This window comes from Oryzias latipes, chromosome 5 (genome assembly GCF_053564925.1).
Source record: "Oryzias latipes strain Hd-rR chromosome 5, Olatipes_Hd-rR_3.1".
NCBI classification, from domain to species: Eukaryota; Metazoa; Chordata; class Actinopteri; order Beloniformes; family Adrianichthyidae; genus Oryzias; species Oryzias latipes.
Window position 1 is genome coordinate 10,330,002 of NC_136241.1, and position 13,551 is coordinate 10,343,552.

At 40.0% G+C, this 13,551-nt stretch overlaps 1 protein-coding gene across 2 annotated transcripts in view; it reads right to left on the reverse strand.

Annotated features, from left to right (window-relative positions):
- trim62.1 (tripartite motif containing 62, tandem duplicate 1) overlaps positions 1 to 13,551 on the reverse strand; it is a 39,102-nt gene that overhangs the window by 23,213 nt on the left and 2,338 nt on the right. The gene's annotated exons all lie outside the window — the stretch shown is intronic.

Sequence of the window (13,551 nt, forward strand, 5' to 3'; positions counted from 1 at the left end):
GTTGGACCGACACATCCATTTGAACAATTACAGATATAAAATCAACATGTGTTATTTTTTTAAATGTAAATATGAATGGAGAAAAAAAAAGTGTGACATAGATACACGAGTCGATTAGATGTTAGTCATCAACTCTTTTTTAGCAACAAGTCTTCTTCCACTGAAGGTCTCCTTACCCTCAACTGATCTTTAAAATAATGACTTAATTTAAAAGTTTAAATATTTCACAATTTCACCTTGTGATTTTTAAATTTAACACCTTCAACCTGTTTTATCGTGCTTAGATTTGACTGACAGAGATCCCTCTTCACAACACAAAATTAGTCTCTTTTCATTCTTTTAATTTAGAGTTGCTTTAAAAGCAAATACAAGAAGAGACAGAGACCACCCGCTTTAAAAAATGTGAACCTCAAAAACCAAACCAGAAGCGGCGCAAAAATATTAAAGCCTTTTCCCAACTGAACAAATACAGTAAAAAACAGAGTGATTGGGTGAAACAAAGTGAAGTGAGAAATTTGTTGAGTCCACCCATCTGCTGATTAGAAAATCCACTCCTGATTTTAAAAAAATGTGAGCTTTCATAAATTCAACACAGCTGAAACACAGCTCAAAAATGAAAATAAAGCAATTAACGTAAAACTTTAGTTACAAGACTCTAAATGTGATTTTTGTACAAAGTAGGACTCTGGAAGTTAATGGAAAATTGCTTCCTTCCGAAACTATGCTAGTGGTCATTCAATGAAATGCAACATTTGAGACTTTTTCGTTGTCTCAAATTCAAATGTAACTTTATTACATATTTATTGCTTCTTTATTTCCTTTCAGCCTTTCCCTTCAGGGGTCGCCACAGCAAATCAGCTCGCTCCATGTCAATGAGGTGACATACTTCACGGTGAGGATAATTATTTGCTGACAGATTTAAAAAAAAAATCTATATATACATATTTGTTTATCCTTCCTGGCCCCCGATCTACCCACATGTCCTTCGATGTAATGAGCACCCCTGCTCTACCAACAAGCTAGCTTCATGTCTTTGTTCAGTGCATCCATAAACCTCCTCTTTGGTCTTCCTCTCTAGACTTTTGGCCTGCCAGCTCTAGAATCAGCATCCTTCTACCAATATATTCACTGCCTCTCCTCTAGACATGTACAAACCATCTATGAAAAATAAATAAAAAACAATAATAATAGTAATAACAACAACAATAATACAAACGATTTATAATAACAAATAAAGAAGCCCGTCACCATACATTCACATTACAAAAAAAAACTGAAAAAAACAGTAAATGAAATCAATTAAAAAAAAAGATAAAACCTAAGCTAAAAAAAAAGATAATCAAGTTTTTTTCCCCCTGGAAAAGCTCCACAGTAGATGATGCCCTCACATCACTGAGGCCCCGCCATTGCTCTTTGTTCTGACCCTGAGGACCACCAGTGGACCTGCACCTGATGAGCTTAGGGCCCTGGGGGAGGGGGGACTATAAACTGAAATGAATTTTGAAGCGGCGTGCTCGTTGAATTTTGAACAGCTAAGTTTTTTTTTTTACATTTCTTTTTGGTGGACAACACCGCAGACCATATTTTTTATCACAACGTTGTCCTGAGCTAAAACTCAGCGGCACCCACGTGTTTTGACAAAGTCGTAACACGGCACAACAGATAAATGTTAAATGAACAACACTGGAAACAGATACTGAAGCAAGAAGCTGCCGTTAATGGGCTGTCAAGATGAATAAAGAAACCACAGCAAGGACAAGCCGACTGCTCCCCCTGATTAAAATAAACCTAACTGCATTATGCTAAATAGGCATAATGCTCTAAACATTATAATGTGTGATAGAGGGTTGAGAATAAATTAGGTATCGAGGCATCAGCATGAGTTTATCACAATGAACAGCCAAACATGGTTAAGGAGATTTAAAAATACAATACCTTAGAAATGATTTAGCTGGAAACAGTTACCTAATTAGCTCAATGTCAAACCTCAGATCATTCAAGGGATGTAAAAACTTTCCCAGAGCCACAGACTCCTTCACTTCACTCTAAAGAGAATTACAGATGGGTACAGACAAAGAAAAGACTGGACATTTGAATGTGTCTGCATGGTCGCGTTCCCTTCTTTCCAGTGTACAGTTATTAAGCAGAGGGTCAGATGTGCCTCTGACTGCATGCTGTAAAACAAGGACTCCTATTAGCTGCAGATCAACATAAATCATGTTCAGTAAATCACAGGAACCCTGAATTACAAGAGATGAACGCCCTGTCCAGCCCAGACCCCTTCCAACAATGGCCTGTAATCTATTTTAATGCCAAAACTAATTAAACGAGTGTCATGGTTACAGCAAGAGGTAACAGGAGCTCACATCCACCAACCAGCAAAATCTTAAAATCAGACATGACAATCTGATCATTTTTGAATTTTTTTTAACATCTTCTAAAAAGTCTTATTATATAATTTTATAATAACCTCAAAGAAAGAGAGAGAGAGAGAGAGCAATAAAATGCTTTCCTATGCATATCACATTCATGTATCTTCACTGATCTGGGCTCTCTTGACACCCAGATGTCCCCATCGGCACACTGATCCACAAAACTGCAGGTTCATGAGCTAAAAGTGTGTGTGTGTGTGTGTGGGGGGGGGGGGGGGGGTGCATGCAACCCTATTTAATTCATGTTAACATTAGTACTGGTTCAAAACAATAACTGATTATTGGAAATCCACTTAAAAAACCAACAAAAACAAGCTTTTTAAATATTTCTAAAATTTAAAATAAAAAAATTTGCGCTTGTTGGTTAAAGTTGCACCTTGTGGTGAAATTGGTTTGTAGGATTTTTTTTATTTTTATTTGGGAAACTTTTGAATCACGGTTACTTTTTTTCCCACTTTCATTTTTGGTTTAACTCACCCTTTTGTCCACTAGCTGAAAAAAATCCCCACAGCCTAACACTCTGAGGTTCAAGCTTTTCTTTTTATTCATGGTCCATCCATACAAAAGCTCTCATTGTCAGACTCCAATCATCTTTTGATCTATTTCCAAAGCGTTCCCAGAGGTGTTTTAATTTAGATCATGCCGTTTTTCCGCAAAAAAATAAATAAAAACTGTCACTTTCTACGACATCGTTTATTCAGAGCGGCAGGAGTTCATTTGAAATTCACCTCAGAGTTGTCGGTGGGACGTTTGTCGGGGGTGTAAACCTGCCAACACTTTTTATATGCTCTCCTGCTAGCTTACAGCCCCTAATACTCAACTAAACATCACCGGTGCAACAAAAATGGCGAGCGATAATGGAGATTTCCAGCCATACTGTTTTGAGCCAGATATCGGCTCGGATGAGGAAAACATGGATCTATTTGTCTGCAAGTGGATGCATCAGAATGGAGCAGAAGCAAGTAGGTTATGGTCCTTCAAACTAAATTTCTACGCCACAGCTACAATCTTTTTTGAGCAGCATTTTTTCATCTCCTCCTGATTCACAAGTATTTGAATACAGAAATGAGCAGAAATGCAATTTTAAGATTAAATGTCTTAATATATGTTCTCCATCTTTAAAAAATATATATATACCACAAGCTAACACACACACACACACACAAACACACACACACAACTGGGTTTTAAAAAAGCCTTCACTGGTATGATGCAGTTTTACACTAAATTGAACCTAACTTGTCTGAACACAAAGCAAACTGCAAAAATAGAGTTTTCTTTGAGGGAGATTTCACAAGTTCTTCTTATGAGAACAAACATTGGGTGGCTCTGTGTGAGGGATGCTGCAACAAATCACTTCTTCTCATCAGTGCAACAGTTTCTCTGCTCTTCTCCCAACATGCAATCCAGATTTGTCTTGCTTCAGTCATCGTCGGTGTTGGCCGTAAGAAGTCAAGTAGGAGCCAGCTCCGACTGTGAGGGAATAACATGCCTTTCATTGGAAAGCGACTAAATTGCCTTTTTCAATGATTCCATTTCTTGCACGAAGGAAGCCTCTCTGCTACATCATTACGACTGACGGCCAGGCTGGACAGACTCATTTGTTGGGGACAGGGTGACTGGTAGCCCGGTGGTGCTTCAAAGAAAAAGCTGCTCACCAAAACAAGCCTTGTGTGGCATCTAGTAAAAAAAAAAAGTACACATTTCTGGAGGATGAGGATTACTGAAAAGGAGAGGAGAAAGAAATTGAGCTGCTGGAAGAAAGAAGGCGCCACAGGAGAGATGGCAGCCGTGGGTGCCCTTGAAATTGCTTGACTCATTACTGCAGCAACACAGTGGTGCACGTGCTGGCTGGCTCTGACAGAGTCCTAGGTCAGGCGCTGACAGCAGGGACGTGAAAGACAGCATGTTTGAACCATTTCAAAGGTTGATATTCTCATAAATTAAACTGGGGCAGATAAGAAAAAAGGTTACACCATCAATGAATAATAACCAACTATATGATGCTTGTTACAAGACTGGCTTGCAGGTGCATTGGAAGATAGACTGACGGGTCTGTGACCGCATACAATAAGAGAATTTAATTAGCCTGCGGCAAAAACCCTCGTCTAATTAAAATCAGTAAAACTGCAGATATTCTTTAGTATTCTCCAAGCACCTATAGACTATATAGAGAAAATCCCCAAATATCCACCGATAAGCAAAGGCTGAAGCCCGTCCACTCCACTCTATTTTCCTACACCACTGACAAGTAGAGCGGAAACGTGTCTCTTGGGCAAGCCGACAGCAGGACAAGTGTCTAGCCGTGCAACAACCGGATGACTGTCCCTGAACCCACTGACGGAAAATCTTCATGCCATGTGGAAACGCGTGCAGCTTCATCAGTCATCAATTAGAGTTAGAGCAATGCTGCTGAGCTTTGTTGAAGGGAAAGAGTTTCCACGGAACCAGATCTTTATTTCTTTAAAAAAAAAAAGGAAAAAAAAGGAGGTGCTTATTAACACATTCTATGAAAAAAATATCTGGCTTTTTCATGAGTAGAAACAATGTACAATGGGAAAGTAGTTGTTTGATATATTTGTTCAGTACAAATATTGAGAAACTGGTGCCACAGTTATTCTTTTTTTTTAACAAATTACATTTTAAATTGTATTTAGTAGAACATTTTTTGTAGTTACAATGCTCAATACAATTAAAATTTGAATTTTCAAAAGTATTTCTCTATTCTGAAAGAGCTTCCTAATGGACCTTTGTGGTAAGAGCATTGACTGAATAACCCTTCCCACCAAAGTTCCTTAAGCCTTTTTTCTACTGAGCGGTATGGTCCGGTCCGGTTTAGAATGGTCCAGGCAATTCCGGCGAGTGTTTCCACTTAAATGTTGGACTGTCACGGTGCATGCGGGATGTAGACCGACTGAGTAGCTTTGGCATCATAGTAATGCAACTACAGCAAAAGCAAAGCTTTTTTTCCCACTTGGCTTGTGGTACTTTGTATATACAAGTCAGTTAATGTTGTTTGAGAGAAGATTGCAGGTGGCGAAGAGGAATACGCTGGTGCTGGCTTGGCACTTTCTTTTGTCATAATGACCTTCCGCCGATCAATGGCTTTCATTTTGTGACCACAATAGCTCCGCCCCAATTGGTCCATTCAACTTTCTATAAACTTACAACCAACAGGGGCCCAAAAATGGTATCAGTCTGGCTTAACGGGTCTATTAAATAATGGAAACACTCAAAATACCGTACCATTCAAGGCTATAGACTTCTAGTGAGAAGTAAACAGCTATTCTATTAGTCATTATATTTGTCAAAATTATCATTCGTGCCCTGCTACCTTTTGTTGACAGATTCTTCCAAGCCTGCTTTCAATTTGCACGCCAATCAGTGCTTACTGACGTCATTTGGCTTCAACATGGCAACGTCCGTGTAGTGAAAAAATTACAACTGAATTGACCTGATTTCGTTGGAGCCAGAATTTATTCATTTACTGCGGATGACGTCACACACAGTCAATGGGTGAGACTGAACATAAACAAGAAGAAATATTTATTCTAATCTAATGAGCAAAAAAAAGATTCAAAGTAAGAACTGAATAATTACAGACTTTAGTTATCACTCTGAGAATTTGAGATGCTCCATCTTACTCCGTGCCAAACAGATACATTCGTGGACGTTTTTGTATCATCAAATATTTTGCAATTCCTACCCCTTCTTACCCCTTACTCCTCAGACAGCAGGAGTTGGTTCAAGCAGGATATTCTCCAGCAAGAACACCATTGACCACATTGCATCCTTCAACTCCCACCATCACAGCAGATCCTCAGTGGAGTGAAGATAAAAGAATGAGTCTGGGTAGTAGAGGATAATTTATCAAAAAAAAAACCCAAAGGGAATCAATTGGAGGAGAGCTGATATTAAGTTAGAAAAGTTGGAACCTAAATCTCGGGGGCTCGACTCCCCCCAACTTTGGCTGGACGAAGCTCGTCTGCTGGACTTTAAATATGTAGTTGTAGGCTTAGATAAGTTAATTCTTCTCTGTGAGTTCTGGTAAATCGCCTGTCCGTCCTGGGGGAGGATCCCTCCTACATGTGGGCACCCATGAAGTTTCTTCGTTTTTTCCAGAATCCGGTTTAAGAGTTTTTCCTTACCGTGAAGGGGGGTCTAAGGGCAGGGATGTCCAGTTTGGCTTAGTCAGTTTGTTAGTTCAATTTAATATTTTCCTATTGAATTCTATGTATTCATGATCCTTTTGATTTTATGTTTAACTTTTTCAACTACCTATATGAAAGCCCATTGAGACGACTGTTGTTGTGAATTTGGGCTATACAAATAAATTTGAATTGAATTGAATCTCTCACAGAATGAGATCAGTTAGCTGACACTTTGATGATCACAACTGCAAACTGAATCAAGTGCACCGGTCATTTGTCTAAATCTTATCTTCCTACCTCTATTTTTATTGGTCTTCCATTATCATATATGGTCAAGAGGCAGGGGGAAGAGCACGTGGAAACGGGAAAGATCATGGGAAACAGTCCCAGTTTCTTAACAGACCAGCAACAGTTTAAACTGCCTTTCGGTCAACAAATCTTTCCGAATTTGCAATTAAATCTGAATAGCTTTTTTGCCAACATGTCATTTGAAGTATGACTTAACGTAATCTCAGTGAACGAACTACACGACCAGCAGACCTGACAAATCCTCCATCGCTCTACCATGACGACAAACGGGTGAGCTAACAGCTACGTGGAAGGCGATGGTTTGGCAGATGTGCCGAGTACCTGTGCGGGGTTCGAGCGTCCACTGCGTTTGCACGCAACAGCTTTGGCCACAAACGCTCTTAAGGGGGAGAAAAGGACGCAAATCAGCAGGAGGCAAAGCTCTCAACACAGCATCGCAACTCTCGGGTCAACAGAGTGACATGCCAGGCTAAGGAGATTACTTCCTTTCACACACCAACTGCAGGAGCATGTGGCATTGGTCAGCCAGAAACTCTGTCAACAGAATTACAGCAGGGATTGTATTACATAAGAGCAGGAGGTCGTAATCCTTAGAAATGGTCAAATTTAAGCTCAGATCCAGATTGTACTACTGCACAACTCGAGTGGAGCGGTTTTATTTTTAACTAAACATAAACACGAGGAATTCAGGTACATCAACAGTTAAACCATCATTAAGCACACTGAGAAATGTAGTGCTGTTTTATGTAGTTTACCAAAATATATACTGTAATAGTAAAAAAAAAAAAAACTCAGTTTTTTTCTGACAAATGTGCTTATCTAATGAAATGTATACGTAAAACACTTGAAAAATTGTGATGTAAACATCAACGTTTATATGAGAATGAAAGTCTTCACCTCATCTTTTTCTTTTAATGGTCAGACATTCAGAGTCCAAACCTTCATCATCTTTCTGCAAAGCTGATGCACCATTATTTTACCTGATGGTACAATTGACTATTTAAAAGCAGATGACAGATATTGTTTTTTACTGTTATTCAAATTTTCTTACTCAAAAGATCGTTGACATGAATCTCTGCCATTAAAAAGAAATCAAAAATAACTGACTTGAAGTGCAGTAACACCAGGACTCCCAAAAACCAAAACACACCAGATACTGAATTTAAGACTAAACAAGAGGGAAACAATGGCCTTGAAGGGGCGCTGCTAGAAACTGCCTCTCAAGCATGTTGGGTTTATCTTTCAACAACTCATACCGCACCAAACAATGTATTATTTCTAGCACTAGAACAATGATTTTATCTGTTCATTTATAACTGACCACTGGGAGGGAAATAATTCTGAGTTCCACTGATCTGTCAAGAATGAACTCGCCCAGCAACACACAGGAAGTAGAATAAAGTTCCGTTCAAGGAAGACCTGAATTCCACTCCAGCTGAAACAAAGAGGTGACGCTTTGGCTCTCAAACTTTCCCACTCAACAAAACATAGAACTCATTTAAATAGCTTGTCTAATTAAGCTGGCATGGCCCGAGTCCCTCTGACCACATGAGAGGGTCACTTGGAGCACACTGTCGACGCATTACTTTAACACCTCTACACACAAGCACAGTACTTTCTGCCAAGAGAAAGCCAGGCTGCTGGCACATCTCTCACTAACTAAGATTGATTCTAGATTTAAAAAACAAACAAACGTTGAAGTTGGGTGAAACCAGTTAAGCAGAGGACAGAATGAAGTTAACACAAAATATTGGTCACCACATGATAACAAATCTTCCAAAAAGGCCAGTGCGCCAAGCTCAACCAGGGGTCACGGTCGTTTCCGACGGGGCCTTATTCTCTTTAAGTGCTGTGGATCTGGGAACCGTCCAAGGCTCCTGCCAGAATACAAAACACCCTCTACACGCCTTGAATGAACCCCCCAGTGGAGGGACAAACTGGTGTCTAAGAGGTGAGAAACTCCTTGTGATGGGTCTAAGGCTACGTTCACACTGCAGGGCTTAATGCTCAATTCGGATTTTTTGAAAAAATCCGAATTGTTTGCTAGACCGTTCACATTTCCAAGTAAATCCGAACTTTTGTGATCTCCAGTGTGACCGTGACACGACCCAAACGAGACCCGCATGCGCAGAAGCCAGAAGAATACTCAACGGTGAACGACGTCACTCGTTTGCGGAGCCAACGTTAACAATGGATGTCAACAACAGTGTTGTCAAAAGCGGAGCTCTTTTTGTAATATTAAATTTATTTTCACAAAGGAGCAGCACAATTACAATCTTCTCATTTTAAGAAGGCATTGGAGTCGGGATCGTCTGTACCCACTGTAGTGGAAGAGGAATGTGTATGTGCTGGGGCCGCGCGCCCGCGTGTGTGCAAGCGCGTGCCGCGATAGAGAATAGGGGGGGGGCAGTGTGGGCGCGCATTCATGTTGTGTGTTACGGAGGACGGTAATAAAAGAAGGTTTCCCCCAAAATAAATGCTATGGACTCTTTATTAACCCGTTCTGGAGAATCTAAGGATCAGAACAGGGAGGAGGAGGAGGGGGATTGCCTGGGTCCCCCGCGCTTCTGAGCACGGTCAAAGGGGAGAAAGAAAAAAAAGTTATCGCGGTAAAGGTTCAACACCACGCTCTGCCATTTATCTGGAATTTTTTTCAAAAACCGCCCAGTTGCGATCAGAGCCCTGGAGTTTGGCCTGAAAAGAGCGATCAGCCCAAATATTAATCCAATCGGTGACCTCTCTTCCCTTCTACTGACTGATCTCAGCAGCATCGTCCACCATGGTTGATGTTTACGTTCTCGTTCCCGCCTACTTCAACGCAAAATGATGACGTTTGTTGCGTGTCGATGACGTACAGTTCGGAATCAAGTCGCCTGGCCGGTCAGACGGCGGTCGCAATTGAAAAGATCGGCTACAATTCGGAATCAGGCCGGCAAACCCACGGGGCCTGGGTCGCATTTGAAAAGATCGGATCTGTGTCATTCAGACTGTCATGAAAAGATCGGAATTGGGCCACTTAGGGGCAAAAAATTCGGAATTGGGTCGTTTCAGCCTGCAGTGTGAACGTAGCCTCAGACTGTCATGAAAAGATCGGAATTGGGCCGCTTAGGGGCAAAAAATTCGGAATTGGGTCGTTTCAGCCTGCAGTGTGAACGTAGCCTAATTACTTCTGCTCCAAGATTTCACAGTTTCGACCTTTCTCAAGCTTCTCACACAGAGCCGCATTCGGAAGAGGACTGCACAAGGCTGCATTACTGCTGGCCGCACTGTCAGTGACATTGAATCAAGAGAAAAATTCAGTCTAAAATGATCCAGGAATGGAAATTAAATGTTTTTCAAGTAAACTGGTTTTAATTATGAGAAAATAAACATTTTATTATGGTTGAAAGGGAACCAAACAGGTTATTGGTCCACAGATCTGGGAAAAAGTGACTTTATTTGAATGTAAAAATTAATAGTTGTGACGAAACATAAATATCTGAACACTGATCAGGAGACAACATCCGATTTTAATCGTGTCTGCAACCACGTGATCATGCCCGATCTGCGATCACATGATCAGATCGGGATAACCCTATTATCTACTTTCCATTTATTCCTGCAAGACAAGAAGCTATGAAGGCTCATTTTTGTAAAAGTCTAACACATTGTGGCTGCACATTACACATGAGAAGATAGAAGCCAAGTTAGGTGTATCTTTTCATGGCCAGACCAGACTACACAATATGTGAAACTGATATTAGCAACAAATCCAAAGAGCTAGATTACAATCTTACAATGAAGTAATATTAAACGATACTAATTAGTATGTTCACAGACGTTTAAGATTTGCAGATTTCTTCTTTGTTGTAAAAAAAGAATAAGAATCTTATAATACTAGAAAGCATGTTTATCCTCTTAGAGGCCCATTTAAAGAATCACTCCAAGGAAAAATATGTTTTTTTGTGTTTTCCTGATGGAGGAATTATATAAAGATTCGCTTCAAAATTGCATTTCTGAGAATTTCTTTATTTAAATCATTGTGAATCAGGAGCCGACAAAAAATGCTGCTTAAAAAGAGATTGTATGTGACGTAGAAAATACACTGAGCGAGCCACAAGTGGACACTTGTAGACAAATAGATCCACAGACTTCTTCATTTTCCTCGTCTAAGGTGGCGTTTGGATTTAAACTGTACAGCTGCTTAGCTCCAAAAACTGCCCACCGTTTTGTTGCACCGGTAATGTTAAGTTGTGGGTGTGAGGGGCCGTACGCTAGCAGGGGGAAAACGGCATAATCATAATTAAAAGACCATTGGGAACACTTCTGCAATGGATTCATGTGGAATGAACAGCAGGGCTTTGTGGGTTTTGAGCTGCATCCATGAAGAACTAAAATCTTCCAAAATCTCCAAACGGCAGCACCAAGCTATAAACAGATAAACCTGCCTAACAACTGGCTTCTTCCAATCATTTTTACTGATGTATGTTCTTTATTTGAAAGTATTGAGTAAATGCTTGAATAAAATTAAGCTGCTTCACTTAAGGAGTCTTTCCAATACACACAACATTTTAGCTGCTCAAAACCCAAATCTCTAATGTGTAGGTTGAAAGAGTTTCCACTTGAATTGATTTGATGAATTTCATGGAGCACTCCAACAGGTGGTGAGAAAAACAAAAAGGGGTTTCTTGGTTTCCAGAGAATCCCTGCATCGCTCTGAAGTAAATGTAGGACAAGTTGGGAGAAACAGCATAATCCTTTCAACAATTCCAGACTGAGTTCCCGTTTGCCTTCTTTGCTTTGCCTGTTCCAAGTGGAAAATTCCATGACAAGGTGTTTATTATTCCCCTAGTTTGCTTCTCTTTCAGTTCGGAGGCTATAAATCAGCCAGTCAGCTTGCTGACTTCAAGAACCGGTGCAGAACGTGCATCTCTGATCCAACAAATATATAGATAAGGAGGTGACATTTACATTCAACAGATGCTTTTATCTGAAAGCAATTAGAGGATTCTGACAAGAACACAGCTGACTGAAAAGATCGAGAATTGAACCTCTGATCAATCAGTTGGTTGGTTTCTCCAACCAGTGAGCTGCAGACAACCACGGCATCAGAAACCCTGGATCACTCTGCCACGAAATATGCACCGAAACACACAGATATAATTCATTCAGGACGTGTGGCACTTGTGCATCTTTTCTACACAGTTCTTAATCAAAGTACTAAAATTATATCAGAACTTTTGAAAACCATGAAGAAAACATGAAACCAAACTCTGCTTTAGGAACAGCAAACATGAACTACAAAAACATTAAACTGGTTTGTGCTGCTAAATGAGGAAGCACAAAAAAAAAAGATTAAGAGCTTTGTTTTACAATTATTGGATTTCTGCGCTGTGGGAAAAGAATTATTAAATCTGTGACAGATAAGCTGAACCGTTGCTCTGCATCTGGAAAATATGACAGACTTTCTGCTGTGTGTATGTCAAAGTCAGTGTGTGTTTTTACCTGCTGTATGTAAATTCTGGCATCAGCTGTAATTATATATATATATATATATATATGGCTGTGGATCATTTATAGTTCTACGGAAAAATTCCTATCCTCACAATGACTGCCAATTACTGTCAGGAACCTGGATTTCAACAGAATGAATCATAGAGGAAATGGGGATTTTCCCCACCCTTATTTTGGCAAACACTGACTATAAGTACATTAAAATTTAATTAACTTTCAAAAGAAAAGCTCTACTCCCATAAATAAAAAGGAAACTTGATCTGTTTGAACTTTCTGAAAAGATGACACAAATGTGTGAAGAAAGAACGAAGAGGTTTCCATGATTCTGTTGTTCCTGTTGGCTTTTTTTAAACCCCATCAACAATCCTCAAATATCATCAAGGATTACATTTGTAATCTATTATCATTATGGAAAATGCACTCATTGGGATGAAGCAGTAAATAGGTGATATAATCACTATTTTTCATGCAACCACCTGATTGAAACAACAGCATTACATCAAGTCCAGACAAAGACATAATAGAAAAGTCTCACAAATACTAATTATAGTTATCAAAGTCAGGAAAATACTAATAAAATGTTTTTGTTTTTTGTTTTTATTTACAGAATACTTTAGACCAAAGTTTCCAAATGTACTCTGATACACATGTAATTGAAACCATTTGGGTTAAGTTTCAAAACAGAAACAAGCCCAGGGACAGCTGATCAAACATGAATCTCATTATGAGCTTGGGACAGTGGACTGAAGACGACTACTGGTAAAACCAGTTTAGCCTTGAGGTTTTTTTTAATATATATATATAAAAGATGTTTTAAAGTATTCATTCATTCATCTTCTAAACCCGTTTTGTCCCTTTCGGGGTCACGTGGCTGCCTGGGCCCATCCCGGCCACCCGTGGGCGAAGGCAGGGGTCATCCTGGACAGGTCACCAGTCTGTCACAGGTCCACAAATCACACACATATTCACACCTAGGGTTAATTTAGAGTAACCAATTAACCTACGAAGCATGTTTTTGGACGGTGGGAAGAAGCCAGCGTCCCCGGAGAAAACCCCTGCATGCACGGGAAGAACATGTAAACTCCACACAGAAAGGTCCCCCATTGATGTTCCGGTTCAGGTCCCCCCCCCCAGTTAGGACTTGAACTGGAGGTCTTCTTGCTGTG